Raw genomic sequence first — 26,999 nt, forward strand, 5'->3', positions numbered from 1 at the left:
ATATGGTCATCTCCAATCTATGTAGTTACTCTGAGGCTAAAAGGAAAGACAAGCCCAGTTTAATAAAACTCAACAGCAGGCATCTACAGAATCAATAAACGTTGGTTGATGCCCACAGGGCAACTTGAAAGCAAAGTTATGCCAACTGGAAGACCTTTTGTAGATAGCTATTTTTGAACAACAATCTAAGATGTGTAAAAGCAGAAATAGAAATGACTGATGGCAGGAACCCTGACTTGTGCCTTGAAATCATTAGTATGCTGTGGTTGATTTGCAGCTTTTTATGGTGCGGTCAAGAGGTCGCCATGATTCAGTACCTCTTTTTCCTACCACCTGCCTCTCTTAGAAAAAAACAATGCTAAAATATTCTGTAGAACCAGTATTCTGAGTAGCAGCCTCTATAGCAACAGAGCAGGTAGGAGGTAGCTGCTATAGTTTCTTTTACTTTTTTCCTCCAAATATCCAGATTTCTAAGTGTCAAAAAACCACAAACACCAAAAACTTCATTAGAGTTTTGGATTAAAGAAAGCTATCTGTCTTGTCTCATTTTTGATATGCTAGTTGATAATCGGGCTACAGCTGAGTCTAAAAATAACATACAGTACATTAAAATATTATTCTTTGACTATATTTCCAAAGTGGTATTCTGGGACTTCTGTGCATTAATCCTGTAACAATAACAGGATTTACGCTCTTAACTCCCCTGGTGTGGCTTTGAAAATCTAGCCTAAAGCAGCTAATGTTGCTGTTTAAATCATCCTCTCACTATCCTTAGGGAAATGTGGAGGTTAAAAAAATGACAACCCAACTGCTCAAATGACCTATACATGGGAGAGTAAGAGAAACAACGTATTTCTTCTCAGGAACTGGACTGATAATTCCAAGGTGGACATATGACGTTTCCCACTGGCAAGAGAGACAGTGTGGTCACTGAATAACTGGAATTGAACTAGGGTGCAAGTGTGTGAGCCTGTGTGTGTGTGTGTGTGTGTGTGTGTGTGTGTGTGTGTAGGGAAGGAAGGGGAAGGAAGCTGTCATTACTGTGTATGTTTCTGGTAAACATTCTTTTTTCCCTACAGAAATTTGGGCGTATCCCATAAATTAGGTACTGTTAATTGTGTCAGGTAAAAAAAAAAAAAGCATATCCTAAAATTTGCACACAGCTCTAAATTGAAGCTCTAACTGGCTCTAAATTGAAGTGGCAGGAGTTTTTCAATGATACCATTAATCACATTTTATTAATTGAGAAAAAGAGCTTTTGTGTAGCCATGGTTGTATGGGCTAGATTTAATCAGTGTAGGTACCACTAATAGGCTGGCACTGCTTTTGGCCTGCAATGCCTTTGAAATTCTAAAATGGAAAAGGAGGCCAACACACTGAGCAATTATTTCAGAACAGATTGCCCGTTAACATTTCATAATATCACTGAAATACATCCTTTCTGGGACAGAGACTTGCTTTGGCTATGAACATCCAAGAGGTGGCAGCACCCCATGCGCTGTTGGCCGTTGCATCCCTCCAGACAGAGCTCACCGCAGAGGTCTCATGATTGCGTCACCTGAAAGCCAGTTTGCAGGGTTGGGGTGAGGGGAGGATGGAGGGGATATATAGCATTTTGCGTCTCAGTTCTTCCGGAGAGTTGAGGAAACAGCTGCACGGATTGTTTTAAATGGATTTGAAAACGTTTTCCTTTTCTTTTTTTTTTTTTTTTTCCTGAAATCTTCGGCCCTATGTGATATCTTTCTATGAAGACCACATGGGTGCACTTAGGGGTTTCCTGGTTTGCTCCCTGAAGGAGGAAGAGTTTCAATTGTCAGGGATCCCCTGAGACCTCATTTTCAATTGCCTGTACTTGTCTTCATAAACACAGGAAGGTGGGATTAAGACGGATCATCAACAATCATTTTTTGGAGCATGTGTTTGTGCACGGCACTTAACACAGCATTGAGAATGTGACACTGTCCCCGGCTAGAACACTTCTCTTCTTCCCCACCCGTTCTCCCAGCCAGCTCCCTCATCTCATGCTAAAAATACTCCATGGAACAAATAGCTATTGAGATAGCGTGAAAACCTGCACAAATGAGTAACAATATAGCCTGACATGCTAAGTGTCAAATGCCTGGGATGAAAAGCATCAGGTGACATGGGTAAGAGAGCATCAGGGCTGGTCTAGACTGACCAATGTCCAGGTATCTGTAGAACCTGGCCCTCTGCATGTGTGTTAGTTTGAGGGCAAGAGCTGGGACGCACTGGGGGCACTTTGCTGATGGGATTTGTTGGCAGGATACAGGAGACAGGGCTCTCATGGGAAACTAGTCTTCAGGAGTCCACAGGGAAGATGAAACTGGGGAGTCCAGCCCAGCTCAGCCATGGGAGTTCCTATCCCTACTCTTTCTTTTTTTTTTTTTTTTTTAATTTATTACTTATTTATAAATTTATTTATTTTATTTATTTATTTTTTGGCTGTGTTGGGTCTTCGTTGATGGGCACAGGCTTTCTCTAGTTGCGGCGAGCAGGGGCTACTCTCCGTTGCAGTGCATGGGCTTCTCTTGTAGTGGCTTCTCTTGTTGCGGAGCATGGGCTCTAGGCACGCGGGCTTCAGTAGTTGTGGCACGTGGGCTCAGTAGTTGTGGCTCGCGGGCTCTAGAGCGCAGGCTCAGTAGTTGTGGCTCACGGGCCTAGTTGCTCCGCGGCATGTGGGATCTTCCCGGACCAGGGCTTGAACCCGTGTCCCCTGCATTGGCAGGAGGATTCCCAACCACTGCTCCACCAAGGAAGCCCATCCCTACTCTTTCTATCATAGGGACTTGGCTTCTGTATTCACCACAACTGGAACCACCGACTTGGCCTAGCTTTCAGCTCTGCACATCTTTTCAGTAGCTCATTCCTTAGTTTAGTCTCAATTTTGGCACTCTCATACCCTCTGTCCCATAGCTTTCCTACATGACATGTGTTCTCCGTATACATCTTTTCAGCTTCTGTTCCCACCGACAACTCAATGACCATCTTCCCTGTATTTCCCAATCATTTCCAAAAGGAGAAAGGTAGGGAGGGAGAGAGGGAGGGAGGGAGGGAGAGAGAAGGAGGGAGAGAGAGAAGGAGGGAGAAAGAGAGTCTCATTGGCTTAATTCCATAATTCCATAGTCCCTGTCTGGATTGAGCTTTGGAGGCCTAGCCACCTCCCAGCAAATGAGCCAGACTGTGACTGGCAGTCCTTGAGTCACCTTTATTAGAGACTTAAAGACGTGCTCAGGGTGCTTCCCAGCCTGGACCGTGGGCACAGGTGTTCCTTTCAGGAGGGCTGTGCATGTGAAAGGCGCTGACTGATATTTTGCCCCTTTCTCCACACGAAGGAAGGGGCAACATTGTTCACTCAGGCTCAGTAACACTGGATGTCCTGGGGTCAGGGTACCGCTGCCCTGGTGGATTGCTCAAACTCTGGTAAAAGATGAACTCTTCACCTCTTTTCTTCTTTGCAGGAATTCAGTCATGCAGCTTGAAGAATGATCTTAAGGGTGGTACTTTTACACTCAACCTTCAATGATTTCAGAGACTTGGAGAAAGGGGAACAGGACCTATATTTGAACCATGATGTCATGCAATTATGTACAGCACAGGTTTGTTTGGGCCAGGCTGGGGGGAGGGGAGTGGTTGGATGAGGTACCAGCCTCCTTGTTATAATCAAGTTTTCCTTAATAAGGTCTGACATATTTTAATCCAAAGACCTCAAGTGCCACCTCTAGGTGCCATAACGTATGCAGCAATGAGCAACTTACCTGTTGCCCAGTGAGTTGGCAGCACCCCTGGTTGTTACAGCCAAGCCATCTGGAGCAGGGGTGAGGGGTGGGCACACAGGATATGATGGCCGATAGCTGCTGCAGTTTACTGGCCTCTAGTCCTTCACTGTTACACTGAGGGCATGAGCCAAAGCGAGGCAGGCCCCATGAGGCAGCTTGTCTGCTTTTGGTTACTTCCGTTTGAGCCACCGAGAACTTGAGGAGCTCTTTCTTCTTCTGCTGTGTGCCTTGAGAGCCTCGACATCCCCTCCGTCTCTTTCAGTTGCAGTCAGTCTCAGCTATAAGTACTGATGGGAGTATATTAACTATATCACTAACTAGGTTAAGTTCCTTGAAAGAAAGAAGGGATCTCCATACTTGTAAAAGCATCTCCTGCAATGTCAAACATAGTCTTATACAAGGAGTGGGCACTTAATAGATACTCGTTAAGTTGTTTTGACTCAATCTCAATTCCATGTTCAGCTCAGGAGATTTCTTATTAGGTTCCAAGGAGTCTAAATCCTTTCCAGTTAGTCGTTTGGAAACCTGGAGGTACAGATTCATTCTGACCAACGTTCCAACTTCCACCTTCTCTTGATCACCTCAGGAAGAAGAGCACCCTAGATACTGAGTTTTCCAGCACTCAGAGTCCTCGGCCTCCAATGGGGTTAAAAATGTCCAGGAGTCTTCAGCTTTTGACTTATTCCTTTTTCATTTTCCTCTTAGTTAACTTCCTCTTTCACCGAACAATTCTCCTCTCCTAGTAGGATAGGTGAAGTTATGCTGTGGTAAGGATAGCTTCCAAAACTCAGGAAAGATTCTGCCTGTCAGAGTGACTCTGGGACCTAATGGCAGATAGTCCGTCATCCCAGACTGTCTGCTGGAGAATCACTGCAGCAGGGGGAGCGAGTATGGGTAACTGTGCACTAGCTCTTAACTAAGTCTCCCACCCAAAGGTGACACACTTTACACCTGATCATATTTCCTTGGCCAAAGTATGTCGCGTGGCCATGCTTATCTTCAAGGGGATGGAGAAGTGCAGTCCTTCCTTGTCCCCGCAAGAGAAGAGAGCCAGAAATACTGGCGACCTCCACAATGACCTCCACACCTCTTCAGAGAGCTTGCAAGTTACCGCCTTCCGGTTCATTCTTTAGCGAGGCATGGAACCCTTGAGAATAAGTAGAAACGCTTTGTTTTTTGGGTTTCACAGGAATTAAAAATCAAAATAAACCCATAAGAAAGGTGATTTATATCAATGATTTTTAAAAATTTATTATGTAAGTATCAGGATTTTTTGGGGGGTCAAATCAGTGATCAGAAGTAATCAGTGCAATCCCTTTCGAATGCCATCTGTAAATAGAGGTTTGAGGTATGCAATCCTATGTGTTTATAGTTGCCAGGCCTATTTTTGTTTCTGATGCTTCTATACCTCACAATCACTTGAAGGCCCAACAGCTCAAAGACTCCTCCACAGAGCACAGTCACTTTGAACTCATGGGCTGTGAAGATCCACTCTTTAGTTCTGCCCTGTGCCTGATTCGACTCTGCTGGTTGCAAAGCAAGACCCCAGGTTTTTCAAAAGCAGGCAGGGAGCTGACCTACTCACTTAGTTGTCCGATGTTCCCCACTCACTCAATAACTCCCCTCCCTCCAAAGAATTAATTCTAACTGTAAGTACGATAAGTTTATTCACCAATGTAATGAGTTTGGTATTCAGCTCTCTTTTAATCCAAGTCAATGGACTATTACTATGACGTGCAAGATAAAAGCCAACCATGGTGTGATTGAAAGAGTCTTTGTATTAGAGTCTGAAGATTGTCAGTCCCGGTTCTGTCACGTTCTAGCTGTGTTACCTTGGAAAAGTCACTTTGCCTCTCTGAACCTTCATTGGTGAGATTAGGGTAGTTATATTTACCTTCCAGGATGGAGTTTCCTCTCTATAAAACGTAAATTATATCTACCTCTCAGAGTTGTGGGGATTTAAATTATTTTGACAAAGATAATTTCTGGGAAATATATATGTATAAGTATGTATATCCCGAGCTGGAAACTTCTTCCCTCCTTTTCTGCTTGCTAATTAAGAGTCATAAATAAAATGCTGACGAGCTGCAGGCTGCCGTCTGTGCTGTAGCTGCAGGGCTGTTTTGACTTTGCCTGACAAATGGCTAACCAGCCGCTCCCACCATGCCCAACTCAAGTGTTCAGCACTGAGAAATCCAGCTACTGCCAAAAGCATCTTATAAACTTGTCACTGTTTACTTACTTGGTGACAGTGTTTTTGTTCACTGATCATCCCTGAGATTTCACCCATCAGGGTGTGTCTGTTTCCCTCAAAATGCCATTTAAACACAATCATTTCCCAAACCACATGAAAATAGCGAAGATCCCTAAATGAGACTTGGTGCCTTTGCAATTCATCCCCATTGCGATGCACTTGGGGTGGGATGTTGTCTTCACAAAGCAGTAGCCGGATATGCATGGGACTTTATTAAATGGGCAGAAACTTCAAAGCTGCTTCAGTATACTACTAGCCAAGACTTCCAGGTAACCAGTTGAGTGGTAAGCTTCTACCAGCTTGGGAGAACTGATTGTTAAATTTTCAGGGATTTTGCAAGGTGGTTGATGTCATGTTGGTAAATTGAAAGCAGCCGTGGTGGGAGTGTTTACACCACGAAAATTGGCAAACACTTACAAAATCAGGCTTTTTCTCCCAGAGAGCTGGTCGCTAAACATTTACAAGCTCAGTATACAGTATAACCAAGTCTTTGTGCACCTGGGTCAAACCCAGATGTAACCAAGGATGGGAAAAGGGACATGGCAAATCCGAAGTATGAATGAAACCGTGGTGCTGAGGTAAGGGAGAAATGGAGCTAACTTTCATTGAGCCCATGCTGTGTGCCAGGGTCTACTGTAACCTAGATTGGGATGGATACATATCAGGAGGCGTTTAGCACATTAAAGAGGTGGACCTGCCAAAAGTGTGTTCAGATGAAGAATAGAGAGACTTCCAGAGCCTGACTCAAACCTGGTCGTGAGAGAGGAGGGACAATGTGAGGTATAGCATTGTGCTTTTCACTCGGGTTTCTATCCAGGTCCAGGCTGAGACTGGTGGAGGCTGGGTCAGGGAAAAGCTTGAAGTAATTTCTGAAAAGGCTGCTTCAGCAATACTCTGTAGTAGCAGGCAGCATGTTTGGATTTGCCATCTTGTTTGTTCCAGGACCTCACCTGCAGCAGTGTGGAGACAGCAGAGGCTTAGCTGACCCCCTGGAACTTAGTGAGGTGGGCTCACTTGTGAGCACTTTTTCAAGAGGACTTTGCAGAGTGCCATGGTGCTGTATGAGCAGATAGGGAGGGACAAGCACCAGTAGAATTTATTTATGTGACCCCCATATGTACCTTAGCTGATAAGGCAAGGGGGAAACTGGTGGCACATATATTTTCTCCATGTGTTCTCACAACAACCGTATGAGAAAGGCATTATTATATGCATCTTATAGATGAAGAAACTAAGGATCAGAGAGCTTGAGCAACTTGCCTGATATGATGCAGAAAGTAAGTGGAAGAGCTGAGATCCAAACATGGGATTGTCTGACTTCAAACACTCCTGGGGCCTCTATGACCTCCTTTTACCCTGTGTCTCTGCATATTCTTCTGTCCTTTCCTTCTTTCTGGTCTTGGGGAAAGAATTGCCTCTCCTCTCTCTAAGGTCAGCCTTTTCACTTGTGTCCACGAATTCTGTACCCTCCCAGTTCCTGCTCCAGAGTCTTTATAAAGCACCCCCTTGCTCTGTGATGCATCTTTGATCTGCCCCTCACCACAAACTTCTTTCCATCTATCACCTGAAGTGAGTGGCTGTATGGATTCCTTTCTCAGTCTTCTCTCCCTTAGCCTTTCAGCAGCACTGACCACAGTTCAGATTCTTCTTTATTCTTGAAACTCTCCACATGCAGCTTCTCTGACTTGTTTGTCCCTCTCTGGTTACTCCTCTGGCCACTTTTGGCTCTTCTCCCTTTTTTCTAATCCTTGAACTGTAGGCATTACTCCAAGAGTCTGGTGCTGGTTCTCTTCCTCTTCTTCTTCAGTCTTTCCCCTTTGAGGTTCCCTTTGGCCTCAGCTCTCTATGCAGACAATCCCAAATCAATAAGGCACAGGTCTGGTTGGGAAACGAATAGAATTAACTTGACTGGGTCTCTAGGGCCAAGAGCAGTCTCTGGCATAGAGTGAGCACTCAATAAACAAATGGATTTCAGATGAAGAGAACATTGTGAACAGGGCTTGAGCATATGTGTATTGATTTATTTGAAGGTTACCCCCTTTAGGCTATGAATTCATCAAAGTCAGGAACTGTGCCTTTTCCCCATTTTTGATTCCCTGATCCAGCATAATACATAATAGCTGTTCAATAAATGTCTGTTGAATGAATGAATGAGTCCAAGCTTGCTGATAACTCAGTGCAGAACTGTGGCAGTTCTTATACAGGAATTTAGACTTTATTCTGTGTGCAGTGGGCTTGGAGCCATCCAAGGGTTTTTCTCATTTGAGTAACTCATTCGGAGCCGAGCTCCAGGATGACTCATCTGGCTGCCGTCAGTGTTCAAAACCTTGCACCATCTTCTTGCCTTGCCTATTCCCTTCCCTATTCTATCTCTAATCAGTGGTCCAATCTTGTTGATTTTACTTCAGAATATGGCTTTATGGCTTGTATCTGTGTTTTTGTTTCTATTCTCATGGCCACCTCCCAAGGTCAGCCCTAATTACCTCTTGTCTGGGCATCAGTGCCGGTGTCACTCCCACTCCAATCACTGCTCTGTATGCCATAAGCTTCCACTATGCTACTAATGGCTGGCTTCGTGTTTGAAAAAAAAGAAAAAAGAACAAAGACAAATTGGTTCTGGAAAAGCAAGGATAAAGAGGGCTAATATAACTCTCCATTTTCTGCCTTTAATCCTGTAGGCCCTTTAAATCTGCTTGCTGCTTTGGGTTTTACCCTTGAGTTGCCTGAGTGGGTTTATCCCTTCATTGTTTCTTATAACAAAGCCTGGGATCCCATCCCCACGATAGAACCAAGTTGTAGGAGAAAGAGAGTAGACCATTCGCAAGGTTGTGCTTAACTGTGATGTGGAAGAGAGCAAAGGAAATGGAAGAACGATCCTTTAGGAAAGGGAGGACAAGGGAAGGGGAAAAGTAAGAGATGGGGAGAAGGTCTTTGAGATAATATTTCTAGATGAAGGGAAGAAAAAAGAGGGAGAGAAGACAAGAGCTGAGCTTCTGCCATTTTTTTCATAGCTAATTTTGGGGAAACAGGCCCTTTCTGAAGATGCTTTTTTAGAACCTTGTGGGTCCAGAATTTATCCTGATAAAATAGTGAGCTAATGGACTTTAGGGAACCTCTTTGGGGACACCTACACTTAAAAAATTTAGGTCAGTGTTATGCAAAGTGTGACCTGCCTTCTGCAAGGAGTTAAGTACAAAAATGCCAAGTAAGTACTTAGAAACTTTTTAGTCATTGTGCGTTGCCACCGTGATGGGCTGGAGGTGGGTGACACCGGCTGGGGAGAGACGATTGTGGGCGTTTCTTCCCATCTCTGTGGCTCAGTGACTTCAAGTCGGTAGCTTGAAATCAGTCATGGCAGGAGGTATTTTTATCTTGCAAATGGGCAAATGGTACAAATCAGGACTCCTCCTACATCCCACCCCACCACCTTGGGTGCTGCTTATTGCCAGCACACCACTGCCTAGCTGCCATATCCACACACCTGATCAGGGGACACTGTTGAATAGAATATTGTTAAATTTACACAGTGAGTTGCTTGTGGCTGCTACTGCCTACTCAGCAAGCACAGTAAGATGGTGTATCTGTCAGCCAAGGAATGGGGGGATGGTGGTTCTTCACCATAGGGAATTTGAAATGCACTGCCTTAGATCATCCTTAGCTTGTTCAAGCATTCCAACACAGGTCTTAACCAAATGGAAGAGCCCACAGGTTTGGAAACCTGCTACTCCAGGTTTCAAGCCCTCTAAGATAGTTAGGATCCAAAGTAGCGTAGGGGAGGGGTGGCAGATCCTGCCAGGGCAGAGAAGTTATACGTGAAATAGATGAAGGTGTGTGTAATTAGTCTACTAGGGCCGCCAGAACAAAATACCACAGCCTGGGTGGCTTAAACAACAGAAATGTATTCTCTCACAGTTCTGGAGGCTGGAAGTCCAAGATAAAAGTGTTGGCAGGTTTGGTTTCTCCTGAGGCCTCTCTCCTTGGCTTGCAGATTGCTGCCTTTTTGTCATGTCCTCACATGGTCTTTCCTCTGTGCTTGAGCATCTCTGGTGTCTCTTTCTTGTAAGGACATTGGATTAAGGTCCCACCCATATGACCTCATTTAACCTGAGTTACTTCTTTTAAGGCCCTACCTCTAAATATACTGACACTGGAGGTTAGAGGTTCAGTTCATGAATTTCAGGGGACACACTTCAGTCTATAATAGTGTGTCACTGTTGACTGTGGGCTCATGCTGCATTCCAGTCAAGCACCGTGTAAATGGCACAGGACTGTGGAGACCTCGTACCCACTCCAGGGGTACCTTCTCACTTCTCCTGGATGCCGCTTCCACTTTCCAGCAATCTCCAACCTCACCAAGTGCTACCCCTCTCTCAGTTCCCACCTCAAGTCCCATGCCTCCAATCTAGTCTTCTCTGACTCCTGCTTGGAGAGAAGTCTCCCTCACCTGACTCACCTTAGCACTTTTGCTCTGTATTGTTAAGTTGGTAATGAATCTCATCAAGATTTGCAATGCCTTTCCTGATATCATTACATGTATCATTACATGCAGTCAATACATTGCACATATTTAGGGCTTGTCTACCCAGCTGGATTGTAGGTACCTTGAGAAACGGACATCTTACTCTTCTTGAGACCCAACCTCCTCCATTTAGTGATTAATTAGCTGCGTGCCTTGTATAGAGTAAGAAGTCAATAAATGTCCCAGAGTTGATGTACCTTTTCCTGAAACAGTTAAGGTCATTATGTGCTCAGAGGTGTACGTGGAATCAAACTGATAGTGGTGAGTACTGAGGCTTTTTTCCCTTTATTGTGGATGGCAAGCCAGAATTTTCTAGTAAATGCCCATTTGTGGATGCTATTGTTCCAGTGAGTTATTATGACTTTTCACTCTGACTCTGGTATAAAAGAGACCTGGATTTGAGTTCTGGTTTTCCCAGTTACTGCTGTCTGGCCTTGAGGAAGTTATCTAAACTCTGTAAGGCTCAGTTTCTTCATCTGAAAAATAGGAGTAATAATAATACCTTATTTCACAGAGTGGTGGCACAGGATTAAAATAGGAATAGTAGCACTAAATGGGTAGTAGATGTTCAGCACTAATATTACTCTGATACACAGAGATTAAAAAAAAGAAAAACAAAAAACGTAGAACTCTTAACCATACATATCGGTCTCCACTCCTCAGAACCAGGAGTAACTTGAAAAGAAAAGCACTTGCACACCATCAGAGGATCAGCTGTGCAAATAGCCCATTTAGTGCCGATGCCAAGTGCTCCTGGATTAAGAATATTGTGAAGAATCCAGAAGGAACACTTTCCTATCTGTGATGAGATGACTTCTAAACAACCCTCGGCCTCACATTGTCACCAACCCCCTTCCCAAGTCCCACTTCTCTTTGTAAAGCATAAAACATTTTTACCTGTAAAACCCTGTATGTGTATGGAGTTTTGTCATTCTGGAGGCGGTCAGGTTGCATGGGAAGTACAACATCGTTAACTGGAAATAAATCAGCATAGCATTTGTCCTGAAGTTAAGGATAAAATAAAGTTAAACCATATGCAGTGTTTTCTCAGAGATACTCAAGAAAAACAACTTCAGTGGAAGAAGAGAAAAACTATTCAGGGACACACACACACAAAAACCCCATAGTCTCACTAGAACTTCTAAATGCTCCAGAGCAAGCTTAGGTGGAGATGCTCCTGCAGGGAGAGCGAGAGGGCGGTGAGTGAGAAGCAGTGCAATCCTGTGCTTCTCTAGGGCTGCCGGTGTGAAGCAGAGGTCTCCAAAAAGGCTCAAAGTGGCTCGTCAGCTTTTCAGTATGTCTAACAAATTAGACATACATCCCAAAATGTATACTGTGATATTAAAGCCCATCTATATACACTATAAAGTTTCCCCTGTGTGTCCTGCAGGCACATGCGTGGCTGGGAAGTGTCTATGGGTTGATTCCTTTGTGAATTATATGGAGCTGACGCAGCTGAAACCCACAGTGACCCAGATGAGGAGAGAAGCTGGTCCTGAAAGAGTGGCTTCCGCCCCTATGTGTAAGTAATTAAGATTAATCCCCACTGAGCAGAGTGGTGCAAAATTATTAAGGCTGCTTCCTGAAGAAACTTCTAATGCAGTGTGTAATGAAAATGTCAGGTGCAATGAGTTATTAGGTGCTGCCCCGCTGTTCTGAAGTGCCAGGTATCTCTCTACCTGTTATCCAAGCAGCTGGGTCTTGTGGGGAAGGCAGTTCCAGCCTGAGGAGAGCATCAGCAGTTATTTGAGCTGAGAGGATCATAAAGTGAGTGACGACAATGAAGCCAGGAGGAAGTGCCTGAGGAAACGGTGGGATGTCTGTGGTGGAGGTGACGTGAAGAGGGGAGTGTGGTGAAGGAGGACCCTGCCTGGTGTATGACGCGGAGTAATGTCATGACCAAAATCATCTGGCCCTGTGGATTTAAAAATTGTTCTCAGGGCAGCTCAGGAATTCAGATGGGATCATTGCAGAAAGAAATATGTTTCTGGTTATTTCTGTAGTCATTCTAGAAATGCAAGCTCAGTGTTTGGCATTTATTTACGTTTATTATTTATTTTGGACCTCATAGACGTTTGCGTCTCTCCGACCTGTGTGATGCTTATCTCAGCCAGATTCTTGGAGTCTCTCTGGCTTCTCCTCTTCCCTCAGTCATGTCCAGTCATTGTCAAATGGCTCTGAGCAAGTTAAATCTTTCTTAGTCTCCATTTCCTTGGGTTCTACCTTTGTTGTGTCCCTCATAGTCTGTCCCGTTTTCTCTTTGCAACTCTCCTTGCCTGTACTTTGTCTTGTCTGGGCTCTCTACCTCCTGCCTGGACCTCTCTGGCCTCCCTCCTCCCATCTCTTCCCCTTTGATCTTCCTACCCAGAGCACAGCAGGAGGACAGCTAACACCATTTGCTAGGTGCTTTTTCTGTGCCAAGCCCTGGGGTGTGGATGTTATGTATGTTATTTCTAATGTTTCAGTAACCCTGGCAATGGTATTATTACTTCCGTTGTTCAGCTTGAGAGGCTCCAGAAAGGTCCTAATGTGCTCACACCAGCTCTGAGGGATAGCTAGAATTATAACCTAGGGCTGATGGACCCCACGGTTCATGCTATACCCAACTCGTGCTGCTTTCTCTGCTCAGAAATCTTCAGTGGCTCCCATTGACTAATTAGTAAATCAAGTCCAGGCTCTCTCTCTCTCTTTTTTTTTTTATCTTTCAAAGTCCAGGCTCTTTTATCTCAGCATTCAAGGCTCTCTAAAATCTAGTTTACTATGTTTCTCGGCTGTCCCGTCAACTCCTGTCACACACTCTACAATTTAGCCAAAAAAACCGAACAGCCAAAGAAACAAAAAGCCTATTTTTATTTACACCCATACTTTCTTTCCTAAGTGCTTTTATACATGCTTTTTCTTCTGCCTGCTGCAGAGACTCTGTCATTCCTTCCTCTGTATAAGTAAATGTTGCCCAAGAAAACATTGAACAGAGTTGGGCCAGAGATCCATTTATTTTCTGGTTCACAAAGGGTATGTTGGATCTTTATTAAATAGTCTAAAATGTTCTTTCAATAATGTTTTTCTTTAATATCTTTTTAAAAGACATTTAAAGTGAATCAGAAAGCAATTAAATGATTAATTGCTGCAGCCGGATTCTGCTGCCCTCAGCCTCTGTGGATGCTATCTGACCGATTAACCTCTGTTTCTGAGCTCTGTCTGATTGAAGAAGGCAATGACGGAAAATGCTTGGCCTATCACATGACTGATCTTTGCTGTCATGAGCCATCGTTTTCTAACTGCAAGCTTTCATTTTCAAAGTCCTGGCATGATTTCAGGAGCTGTAAACCCTCATGTGAGTAAGTGAGCAGTGAGAACTGGCAGTTTTTCAATCTCAAGTCTCTTCAGCTTTAAACCTACATTTAGCTGTGATTTTTTTTTTTCTTTTTCCACCTTAAGTTGGGCATTCTTTTTGGTGTGTACTTTTTTGATAAATAAAATAGGGTGGAGGTGAATTCAACTAAAACAAATATGAGTTGGTCCAATTAGGGCTGACCCTAGAAAAAAGTCACAGGTGCCCCAACCTTAATTCCATAGTCAGAGCAGGAGGTGAGAGAGGAATAGTGAGTATATGGGGTTCCCAGTTTCTCTTCTACAATGACGGACACAGGGTAGAGAGCACTGAAAATGAACCTGAAAATTATGAACCCATTGGTGGAGATGGCCCACATGCCAGTTTGAACAGGTGTTGCTTTTGATGTCTTGGGGAAGGTCAAGGAGTATCTTCTCCAAGGTCTAACTCTGAATGGAAGAGCTTTGTAAGATATCAGGGAAGGATATATCGTTGGAAAGATTTCTTTCCTAGTTACAATGTTTAAGTAATTGGGGTTCAATTTAATGCAGAATTAATTGTCCTTAGTACATTCTTAGCTGGACAATTTGATTAATATTATTTACATTAATTTAAGGGATGGGTAATCTGAAAACAAAAATGTGTATATACTATGAAGGACTTCCTCAAAGATTTGTTCCTGCCTGATGGTTTTATTTTGAAATTTGTACATCAAGTCTTTTGTTATCCTCTTTTTATTTTATTTCTTGCTTTTAAAACAAATTAGCAAGAGGAGGAAAGAGGAGGGGGAGAAACTGCAAAACACAAGAATGTTATAGTCGGCAGTGTGATGAAAGCTTGTAATTTCATACTGAGGTTTTGATTGTGCATCAATTTTTTGTTGTTGCTGTTTTCTTCTCCTTTATCTTCATACCTAGCAAATAATTATTGACCAGCAAATGTGCTTATGGTACCACCTTAGGAAATTTGATATAAGGAATTCTATAAGGAAAAAAAATTACCAGTATGTGGAGCTCATTTAGAAGACAGTTGCAGACAGCCACAGAAATAATAGTAGCTTACATTTACGGAGCACTCACAATTTGCCAAGCACTCTTGTAAGTGCTTCATGTGGTATTAGCTCATTTAACCCTCTCAACAACTGGGTGAGATCGGTACTATTATCCCTATTTTATAAATGAGAAAACTGAGGCACAAGGAGATTAAATTATTCATCTACAGTCACATAGGTGACCGGAGCCATAATTTGAACCCAGCCAGTGTGAATCCAGAATAAAAAAGTAAAACAAATATAACCAGAATGAAACTAATATTGTTCTTTTTAGATTCCCTAAACTTACTATCACCACCAGTGAAGTCTGCGTGCTGATTAATATTGAACTTGTAAGAATAGAAGAGGAATTGTTTAGTGTAGAGAGATGGTGAAAGAGAGTGAAAAAATGAAGATGCTGGCAAAAGCACCTGCAGTGGGTTCCGAGATAAGGATTCTAGGAGGTAGGCGTGGCAATACCTTCTGTTGTGTGCTCAGCTGGGCCTCAGCCTAGACTGGTGGGCAGTGATGCATAGTGGGTCAAGGAATGTGGCTGCTGGCTGATTTTTGTCACTCACTGCACTGCTTTCCTGCTCCTCAAGCTGAGACAGATGATACCGACAGCTCACTTTGAGTTCCCATCCATCTGAAGCACTTCTAGATGTGCAGTTCACGTTACCTTCTGCAGAGCCAGAATGTGTCCGCTTTTCTTTCAGATCTCTTACCACCTCAGAACATTTAGGACAGGCCCACCATCTTTTATCTAAACACAAGGGACCAGGTATGTTTAGAAATTCAAAATTTTATAGATTTTAGAAAGGTAAAATGGTATATATCTCATACGTTGTATAATATTTCCAGTGGGGTCTGGATCAGCACCCCATAAACAAATATTATCATATTTCCACCACAGAAATGTATGTATCATCACGCTAAGTGAGACAAAGAATGACTGTCCTCAGCTACACGTTAAGAAGGTCAGATTTTGCCACCAAACGAATTTTTGTGCCAAATTTATGGGAAAAACTTTTGGTTGCAGGGCTTTTTGGATTTTGGAATTGAGGATGGGGAATGTGAACTGTATCATCACCAACTCCTTCCACTCTAATCAGAGGGATGTGTGTGAAGGGGCTGACAAAGCTATTCCTACATTTTCTCCCCTGGCCAGGAAGGGGTCTGACGTGGGCTGAGCCTGAAGAACCTCAGTCTCGTTCCAGGTTTTAGTTGGGAAAGCAGGCAGTCAGGAAATAGAGTCGATCCCTACACACTCCACATTCCCTGCGGGTCTGGTGGACAAAAAGTAATAAAGAAAATACAAACTCAGGAAAGACAAGATTCAGTTCTTTTTTTAAATTTTTTTTCATTTGAAAGACTTATTTACACTACTTAGAAAAACCTCTCCCCTTCTCTTGGGAGTCACTTAGCTTAGCTTGGAGGACCACAGATTAAAGTACAATGTAGTGAGTATTATTAAAAACAACCTGTAAAAATGCATTATCCTGAAGATTTAGCAGCTAATTTTCTGTTGCCTTTACTTCTTACATCATTTTTTTTTTCTCTCAGTGTATAACCTTCTTTAAGTTTTATGTCCTGTTCTCAAATTCCTCCTGGGTTTAATGACTAATCTCTATTTGTGTTGCTCTGGTGAAGCCAATATAAGGAAAATCATAAATTAATGGCATATGTTTGTAGCTATAAACAGGGGACAGATTCAGAAATATACAAATGTGCCAAGTACCCTATTTCCTATATCTGCAATGCTCAACACCCAATTAACCTTAGATTTACAAGTCTAATCAAATGGCCCAGTCTGTTTCCGTTCAAAAGCTGTGCACTGTGTGTAACCTTTCACCTGACCTAAATCTCTAGTAAACCCTGGGAAGCAAACTCCTTTGTGGAGCTGGTCACTCTGTTGGATGAAGCCAGTGTCCCCTTTTAAGGCCCTGAGTTACCACTTCCTGCATTGCAAGGCGTAGTTTGCAAAGGGACAGCCTGTGGTTCTTTATGTAGGGGGACAGTCCTGACTGCTGACACAGGCTGTGTTCTGTGACAGGAGGGCTGTGCTGAGTCACTTACACTTTGCCCCCAGGTCTTCTTTACAAATACAGTATGACTTTGGAAGATAATAATACCAAATATTTATTTACCACCTCTCTGGGTCAGCCAGGCATTCTTCTAAGCTCTCTCCACCTATGAACTCATTTAATCCTTTTCACAAGCAAAGAGTCAGGAACCATTATGATCTTTGTCTTATGACGAGAAAGTGGAGGTACAGAGAGGTTAAGTCAATTGCCCAAAGAGCCTCAGCTAGTGGCGAAGGGACTGGGGCTCTGGACCCTGGCAGTCCTTCTCCAGAGTTGGCCCACATGACCACTGTTATGCTGCTTTCATGGATACTGCAGGGCCCGTGGCAAAACCTGGAACAAAGGTGTGGAGTTTACCACTTGAGCTTCATTAGAATGTGCCCTAACCCAGTGTTTTTTCAACCTTGAGGCTCTGCAGAGCCCGCAGGGGTGATGGGACTGAGAGGCAAAGGGGGCTCAGGATTTCACACCCACATCAGCCAGAGCAAGTCAGTTTTAAATGTTACTTTCTAGCACTAAGATTTTATTTGAATAAGGGGTGCTGTAGCTCATAAAAACTTGAAAGACAGCTCTAAACAGTTGAGCCAGTTAGCTCACACAGGGTGATGCCAATGGCAAAAAGAACTGGGATGTAGAAACCTGGATCCCAGTGCTGTATGATGCTGTGTAATACTCTTTCTGACTACAGTTGGCCCTCCGTATCTGCAGGTACTGCATCCATGGATTCAATCAACCATGGATCGTAAATATTCGAAAAAAAAAAAAATCCTAGAAAGTTCCAAAAAGCAAAACTTGAATTTGCTGTGTACCAGCAACTATTTACATAGCTTTTACATTGTATTTACAACAATTTACACAGCATTGACATTGTATTAGGTATTATAAGTAACCTAGAGATTATTTAAAGTACACGGGATGATGTGCGTAGGTTATATGCAAATACTATGCCATTTTTATATGAGGAACTTGAGCCTCCAGGATTTTAGTATCTGTGAGGGCCCTGGAACTGACCCTGGTGGATACCAAGGGACCACTGTATTGACAAAGGATATATTTAGATGCAAATACATGTGGACTTTGGAGATTACATTTCAGGGTGAACTAGAGGCTGCTGCCTGGCCAAGACTAGATGAAACGCTGATAAAGAGGAAGGCGGGGGCTTCCCTGGTGGCGCAGTGGTTGAGAATCTGCCTGCCAATGCAGGGGACACGGGTTCGAGCCCTGGTCTGTGAAGATCCCACATGCCGCGGAGCAACTAGGCCCGTGAGCCACAACTACTGAGCCTGCGCGTCTGGAGCCTGTGCTCCGCAACAAGAGAGGCCGCGACAGTGAGAGGCCCGCGCACCGCGATGAAGAGTGGCCCCCGCTCGCCGCAACTAGAGAAAGCCCTCGCACAGAAACGAAGACCCAACACAGCCAAAAATAAATAAATAAATTAATTGATTAAAAAAAAAAAAAAAGAGGAAGGCAGAAAATACCATCCTGGTCTAGGGTAGAGGAAGGAGTGATGAGAAAAGAAAGCTTGGTGTGGAAGAAAAGGCTTGTGATTAAGGAAAGTGGTGAACAGAGCTTAGGGCAGGTGCTGAGATGAGCAGTCACACCCTGTGAATTAGATTGCTGAAAGTAGGGCTGAGGAAAGTAGAAAAGAAACCATTGAGTGAGGCAAGATCAGAGAACCAGAATGGAAACTTTCCATGGAAAATGGCCAGAGCTCAGAGGACCCAGGAAGACACTCTTGAGGCTTCATGTGGATAAAGTCCAGAGGAACAAAAAGCTAGTAAGTATTTGTTAAAAATAAAGTTTATGAGGTTAGTAGACCTGAGAAAAACAAAGAATTATGACAAAGCATTTTATCAGGTACTTCACTGTGCCCTCAACTAGGTGGATTCAAAACTGGTTGAGTGACCTTTTTCCAGAGGTGCTGCCTAGTGGATTACTGTCAGCCTGGAGGACAGGCGTGACCCTGTTCTTTATTTTATAAAGCAAATGCTCTGACAAGTCTCTGACACTATATGTCACTAAATGATGTGTGATCTCTTTTATCCTGTCCATTTCATCATTATTTAATTGGTTGTTAACGTGGGATTCCTGAGTGAGCCTAAGAGGGTCCATGAATCCTCTAAAATTATTATAATACTTACATTTCTGTCTCCCTTGCTAGACTATGAGCAACCTGAGGAGACAGGGCAAGTTGTAACTGGAGAGAGAAAAGCAGTGTATGTATTAATCTATAATTGAGCTATAATTCACTCATTCATTCATTCACCCTTTTCTGGAGTATCTCTAACATGCTTGCAGTTGACTACTGGGCACGCAGGAAAGAGGGATTCAAATAAATTAACAAAGAGCAAAATAATAATCTTTTTCATGTGGTGTTTGATGTGGCCTGGAGACTTGGGATTATCTTCCTAGAGAGGAAACTTTACTGCAGCTGTTTTTGGAAGGATACATGGGAATCAGTTGGGTTGGTAGTCCAGCAGGAGATAAGGCAAAGGGCATTCTAGGAAGAGAGGTGAGAAATAGCATGCCGTATGTGGCAAAATGCAAGTTGTTTGGGATGGCAGTGGCAAAGGGCACATGTAGGGGCTGAGATAGACAGGGCTGGGTGGTGACAGAACTTTTATACCATACTAAGAATTTATATTTTATCCCCAAGGTCATGGGAGACATTAGAAGATTGAAAGGGCATGATATGATTGACTTTTTATTTTGGAAAAATTCTATTAGTGGTAATGTGAAGGATGTAATAAGGGGCAAGATTGAGGCTAGGGAAAAGTTTTAGAAAGCTACTACAATAATTGAAGTTAACAACACTGCCATGCCGTCACTTACTGCTCTTATTACTACCACTGCCATTGGTGCTGTTTCTCTACCTACTGCTATTACCACTGCCGCTACTCCCACAGGAATAGTAAGGATGATGGGGAGAAGGTGTGAGAAGCTGAAGAAGAGTCTGAGAAGTGTAAGTGTGATGCTGTGATGTATAATAAGAGATATATATTCTGTTTTTGTCCTGTTTCTGACTCAGAGCTCCTAAAACCCTTGGAATTTCCTAAGTGATGAGAGCAATAAAAGTGTCTTGTTATGTTAATAAGTGACTTTTAGAAAGTTCCTGGGTAACCTGAGGAGGGGGTGCTGCTTGCTAGGAGAACAAATCATGTGATTAGAGGGTTGGAACTTTCAGTCCCACCTCCAACCCCTCAGCCTCCAAGGAAGAGAGAGGGGGTCGAAGATTGAGTTCAGTCACCAATGACCAATGATTTAATCAATCATGCCTCTGTAACGAAAGCTCCATGAAACCCCAAAAGGATTGGGTTGGAAGAGCTGCAGGTTAATGAACATCTGGAGGTTCAGGGAGAGTGGTGCTCTCAGAGAACCAGGAAGCTCCCTGTCCTTTCCCCATACCTTGTCATATGGGTCTCTTTTGTCTGACATTCTTGAGTTATACCCTTTTATAATAAACTGATAATCTAGTAAGTAAAATGTTTCTCTGAGTTCGGTGAGCCTTTCTAGCAAATTAATTGAACCCAAGGAGGGGGATGTTGGAACATCTGATCTGTAGCTGATGGGTAAGAAGCACAGGTGACAACTTGGACTTGCAATTGGCCTCTGAAGTTTGGAGCAGGGGGCAGTCTTACTGTAGGACTGAGTCCTTAACTTGTGGGATCTGAGGCTACATCCAGGTAGATAGTTCAGAATTGAGTTGAATTGTAAGACACCCAGCTGGTGTCACAGAGTTGCATGGTGTGGGGAAAAAACCACACATTGGGGTTGGGTGCAGAATCAGAGTAAGGAAGGTAGAGGAAAATCAGGAGATGAGGACCTCCTAGAAACCAAGGAGAGGATGGTGAGAACTAACAGGTGATGGGGAGAGGTGAAGGAAGAAAAGAACTCAAAATGTGTTTGTATTGAGAATGAAGTAGTTTGCTTTCCAAATGCCTCATTAACTTACTGTGAGTTTTTAAAATTAATTAATTAATTAATTTATTTATTTTTGGCTGCTTTGGGTCTTCATTGCTGCATGCCAGCTTTCTCTAGTTGCAGCAAGTGGGGGCTACTCTTTGCTGCAGTTCGCAGGTTTCTCACTGCGGTGGCCTCTCTTGTTGTGGAGCATGGGGTCTAGGTGCACAGGCTTCAGTAGTTGCAACACACGGGCTTAGTAGTTGTGGTGCACAGGCTTAGTTGCTCTGCGGCATGTGGGATGGGATCTTCCCAGACCAGGGCTCGAACTCGTGTCCCCTGCATTGGCAGGCGGACTCCCAACCACTGCACCACCAGGGAACTCCCTTACTGTGATTTAATTAAGTTACACTAGTAGAAGGCAGAGGTTGAAAGGGATTATACCTGCTCCTGAGACTTATTTCAATTCTTTGAGTGTTTGAGAAGTACCAATACTTCAACTCTTGGCCAGTGACATGGGTCAATGACGGGTGCCTGTTGTTGAGAATGATGCCCTTGGAGACTTCACCACAGAGGAAAACTGGCTTGTTTAAATCTGTTCTCAGATAATAAAACACAAGCAAAGATACAACTTGCAGAAATACTACATCATGATCAAAATGTGTACTAATTCACATCTGATAGTCTCAGATAGCCCTTGTATTTTCAAGTTAGGAGAAATGAGGAAGTAAAAACAAAACTTGCCTTTCAGTTCTCCCCATGCGTTTTTTTTTTTTTTTTTTTTTTTAAGGATTTTCTTTTTAATTAATTAATTAATTAATTTTTGTCTGTATTGGGTCTTCGGTTCGTGCGAGGGCTTTCTCCAGTTGCGGCAAGCGGGGGCCACTCTTCATCGCGGTGCGGGGACCGCTCTTCATCGCGGTGCGCGGGCCTTTCTCCATCGCGGCCCCTCCCGTTGCGGGGCACAGGCTCCAGACGCGCAGGCTCAGCAATTGTGGCTCACGGGCCCAGCTGCTCCGTGGCATGTGGGATCTTCCCAGACCAGGGCTCGAACCCGTGTCCCCTGCATTAGCAGGCAGATTCTCAACCACTGCGCCACCAGGGAAGCCCCCCATGCGTTTTTAAAATTGTATCCTCCTTGGTTCCTCTACAGCAGCCCAGCAGTCCAGTTGTGTATGTTCAGTGGCAGGTGAGGTGACCCACTTATCTCAGGATTGGCTGCCCCCTACCCTTCTATATTTTCCAGGTGTACATGGGGAGAGATGCAGCACTGGCACTCCAACCTCTCGCCTGATTTGAAGTGTCAAAGCATTTTAGAAATCAGGTCTCGGTGTTAAAAACTCTCAAGTGAACTCTGATGGATTTTAATGGCAGTCAGTACCTTAGAATGCTGATGAGGAACAACCACTTGACCCCCCCATGGTAAAAACCTTCTTTAAACCCACGAGCAGAACTATTTTGAATTATAAATAAGAAGATTAGGGAAAAATTAGTTTTTGCTATGTGCCTATTATTTGTTAGAGACACAAGGATTTGTACTTATCTTTTTAGCCTCTCCCTATCTTCTTGCAGCTATTTAAAGTATTTTATTATATTTTTAATTTAATTTAATTTTTTTAAAGTTTTTATTTATTTATTGGCTTCATCGGGTCTTAGTTGCGGCACGCAGGATCTTTTGTTGCAGTGTGCAGGCTTCTCTCTAGTTGTGGAGCAAGGGCTCAATTGCCCCACGGCATGTGGATCTTAGTTCCCTGACCAGGGATTGAACCAGCGTCCCCTGCATTGCAAGATGGATTCTTAACCACTGGACTACCAGGGAAATGCCTATTTGAAGTATTTTACAAAGGAGAAGTTCCAAGGAGGAGCTGTGCCAAAGGGTATGCACAAAATTCAGATATCTCTTACTGTAAAGTCCAGGGGCTCTCCCGGCATTTACAAAGACCTAGATAACAAATGTGTTCTCCTTGTTTCCTGTAACGGTTATCAAGAAAACAATCCCAGCATCAGTGGAATCTTCCTCAATGACATCTGAAGGGTCATTTGTCAGTTGAGAGTAAGGCACATGCTTAAAGAAGTCTCAAGTAATTCTTGTTTGCACTACTTATCTTTAGTAAATCTGGGATTGACCCTAGATGAAGATAGGACTGTGCTGGCTGAGCTCCCAGCTGACATAGCAACTTGCCAGCCATGTGAGTGAGCCAACTCAGAGATGGGTCCTCGGGCCCAGGAGAGTCGCCCCAGCTGACAGCTGACACCACTGGGGCAGAGATGACAGGTCCCCACTGAGCCCTGCCCAAATTGCAGATTCTGAGCAAATTAAATGATTGTTGTTTGGTTAAGCCATGAAGTTTTGGGGTGGTTTTTATGCAGCAATAGGCAGTTGGAACATTTGATTTCCAGGATACCATACTCCTGGTTTTCTTCCTGCCTCACTGTCACTTTTTCTTGGTCTCCTTTGATAATTCCTCCTCATCTCTCTACCATTATTTTCACGTTTTATCATGGAAAATTTTAGTCATATAAAATATAGCAATGTATAATGAACCTCCATGTGCCCATTATGCAGCTTCATAATTTTTCTACTCAGGTCTAATTTTCTTCCATCTATGTTCCTACCCACCTTCCTCCATCCCACCCCATTTTATTTTTAACCAAATTCTCAGACCATCTTTTTGATATCATATTCTCTTGGTGATCTCACCTGGACTCATAGCTTTAAATTTCCTTCATATGCTGAAGACTCAAATTTATTACCTGAACTACATCGTTGTGGCTCAAAGCATGGGTTGTGATACTTATGTGCCTGGATTAAAATCATGGCTCTTCCACAAATTACCTTTGTGACCTCAGTTACTTAATTGCTGTGCACCTCAGCTATCCAGTCCGTGAAATAAGAGATGATGGAACCGAGCAGAACCCTGCAGGCTCCTCCATTTCCCCTGCCTCTTGTTTGTAGAAAAGCTGAAGTCTCCCAGGCTTCCCTGAGTCACGAAAGAGCAGGCTCAAGCAGCTAAGGATTAGAACAATAGAATCACATTCAGAATGTGTCTGATGCACATTCCTGAGTTGCTTTACAGATACTATAACTGCCACCAGAGGGAAAAAGCTAACGCATGATGACAGGAGTGCAGCCATGACACAAGCTGCTACATCTTGAGCAGTACTAAATCTATGGCTAGCACAATTCCAAGAACTGGCCTTAAGAGAATGGGATTAACACTGTAGCTCATAATCATCTATATCTGCAGGCATCAGAATAATTGTAGCTTGTTCTGCCCATATATGTAAACGGGAGCAACTGTCAGCAAAGAGATGCCACAGACCCATGTCAACATCTTCCACTCTAAGAATATGGCACTCTATGTCAGCATGAAGAAGTTATAGAAGGCGGTCCTTCACCCATGATCCCATAGAAGTGGAATGATGTTCTGAGAAGTGGGGATTTGTAAGCAGCTTTCGGTAGGAAAGAGCTCTCTGCAGGAGGCCCCTTTTGTCTTGTCACTAACCTTAAACCAGACACCTCCATGCTCTACTCATCTCTGGCCCTGCACACATTTCAAATCTTTTGATCACACAATACCTTGCCAACCTATTGGTTCTTTCCATAGATCAAAGTAGAAATGAAGAATAAATAATTAGCAGATGACCAGATCTCTTCCCTAGCTTCCCTTCAATAATCTCTGGAACAAACTGTGTGAACAAGATAGCATCTAAGGAAAGATCACAAGGAGTCGACAAACCTGCGTGCAGTGGGGGATGGCAATGACTCTGACCTCCTATCTCAGTGATTAACTGAGATTACTTCCCTTTAAAAACTTTCATGGCTGAGCAGAATCTTTGGAGGTGGTTTTGGGGGCACAGTGAGTCCACCATCTCCCCAGATTGCTGGCATTCTGATTAAAAGTAACTTTCCTTTCTACCAACAACTGTGTCTCAGGTATTGATTTTTGAGTGGTGAGCAGCCAGACCTGAGTTCAGTAACAAGGATAATATTTCCTGCTACCTCTTGGGGTTGTTGTGAGGATTAAATGAGTTACCAAGTGTAAAATGCTTATAACAGTGTGTGTACATATACACCTATTGGCTTTATTATTGTATCTCCAGGCCAGACCTCTTACCTGAACTCCAGGCTTATACCTCCAGTTGCTTACTTGGCATCCTCACTTAGATGTCAAATAGACATCACAAGTTTATTATTCTAAAACCAAATTCCTGAACTACCCCCCCAAACATCACACAACCCCTCCCTCAGTCTTCCTCATCTCAGTTAATGGCATCTCCATCCTTCCATTTGCTTAGCCTCAAATGCCATGATCGCATCCTTGACTACTCTCTTGCTTCCATATCTTATATCATATCCTGTTGGCTCTGCTTTCAAAATATATCCAGTGCCTTTCACCATTATTACTCGTGTAGAAACCTCGATCCTCTCTCACCTGCCATATTACAATAGCTTTCTAACTGGTCTTCCTGCTTCCACTCTTCCCGCCCCAACCCTCACCCAACAGTCTACTCTCAATACAACAACCAGAGTGATCTTTTAAAAAACTTAAGTCAGGAGCTACAATTCTGCAGCCTGTGGAAGGAAAACCACATTCACAAAAAGATAGACAAAATAAAAAGTCAGAGGACTTTGTACCAGATGAAGGAACAAGATAAAACCCCAGAAAAACAATGAAATGAAGTGAAGATAGGAAACCTTCCAGAAAAAGAATTCAGAATAATGATAGTGAAGATGATCCAGGACCTCGGAAAAAGAATGGAGGCAAAGATCGAGAAGGTGCAAGAAATGTTTAACAAAGACTTTGAAGAATTAAAGAACAAACACCTAGAAGAATTAAAGAACAAACAAACAGAGATGAACAATACAATAAATGAAATGAAAAATACACTAGAAGGGATCAATAGCAGAATAACTGAGGCAGAAGAATGGATAAGTGATCTGGAAGACAGAATGGTGGGATTCACTGCTGCGGAACAGAATAAAGAAAGCAGAATGAAAAGAAATGAAGACAGCCCAAGACACCTTTGGGACAACATTAAACGCAACAACATTCGCATAATAGGGGTCCCAGAAGGAGAAGAGAGAGAGAAAGGACCAGAGAAAATATTTGAAGAGATTATAGTCAACAACTTCCCTAACATGGGAAAGGAAATAACCACCCAAGTCCAGGAACTGCAGAGTCCCAGGCAGGATAAACCCAAGGAGAAACACACTGAGACACATAGTAATCAAACTGACAAAAATTAAAGACAAAGAAAACTTATTGAAAGCAGTAAGGAAAAAACGAAAAAAAAATACAAGGGAACTCCCGTAAGGTTAACAGCTGATTTCTCAGCAGAAACTCTACAAGTCAGAAGGAAGTGGCACGATATATTTAAAGTGATGAAAGGGAAGAACCTACAACCAAGATTACTCTACACGGCAAAGATCTCATTCAGATTCAATGGAGAAATCAAAAGCTTTACAGACAAGCAAAAGCTACGAGAATTCAGCACCACCACACCAGCACTACAACAAATGCTAAAGGAACGTCTGTAAGTGGGAAACAGAAGAGAAGAAAAGGCCCTACAAAAACAAACCCAAAACAATTAAGAAAATGGTCATAGGAACATACATATCGCTAATTACCTTAAACGTGAATGGATTAAATGCTCCAACCAAAAGACATAGGCTCACTGAATGGATATAAAAACAAGACCCATATATGTGCTGTCTACAAGAGACCCACTTCAAACCTAGGGACACATACAGACTGAAAGTGAGGGGATGGAAAAAGATATTCCATGCAAATGGAAATCAAAAGAAAGTTGGAGTAGCAATTCTCATATCAGACAAAATAGACTTTAAAATAAAGAATGTTACAAGAGACAAGGAAGGACACTACATAATGATCAAGGGATCAATCCAAGAAGAAGATATAACAATTATAAATATATATGAACCCAGCATAGGAGCACCTCAGTACATAAGGCAAATGCTAACAGCTATAAAAGAAGAAATCAAACATAACACAGTAATAGTGGGGGACTTTAACACCTCACTTACACCAATGGGCGGATCATCCAGACAGAAAACTAATA

The 26,999-nt window shown here is 43.1% G+C and overlaps 1 long non-coding RNA gene across 1 annotated transcript in view; it reads left to right on the forward strand.

Annotated features, from left to right (window-relative positions):
- The window catches only part of LOC103007733 (uncharacterized), a 95,168-nt gene that overhangs the window by 42,221 nt on the left and 25,948 nt on the right, over positions 1-26,999 (forward strand). Inside the window, exons 2-3 of the long non-coding RNA XR_450169.2 lie at positions 3,480-3,617; positions 11,961-12,092. This is a non-coding gene — a long non-coding RNA (uncharacterized LOC103007733). The remainder of the gene's footprint in view (positions 1-3,479; positions 3,618-11,960; positions 12,093-26,999) is intronic.

This window comes from Balaenoptera acutorostrata, chromosome 5 (genome assembly GCF_949987535.1).
Source record: "Balaenoptera acutorostrata chromosome 5, mBalAcu1.1, whole genome shotgun sequence".
NCBI classification, from domain to species: domain Eukaryota; kingdom Metazoa; phylum Chordata; class Mammalia; order Artiodactyla; family Balaenopteridae; genus Balaenoptera; species Balaenoptera acutorostrata.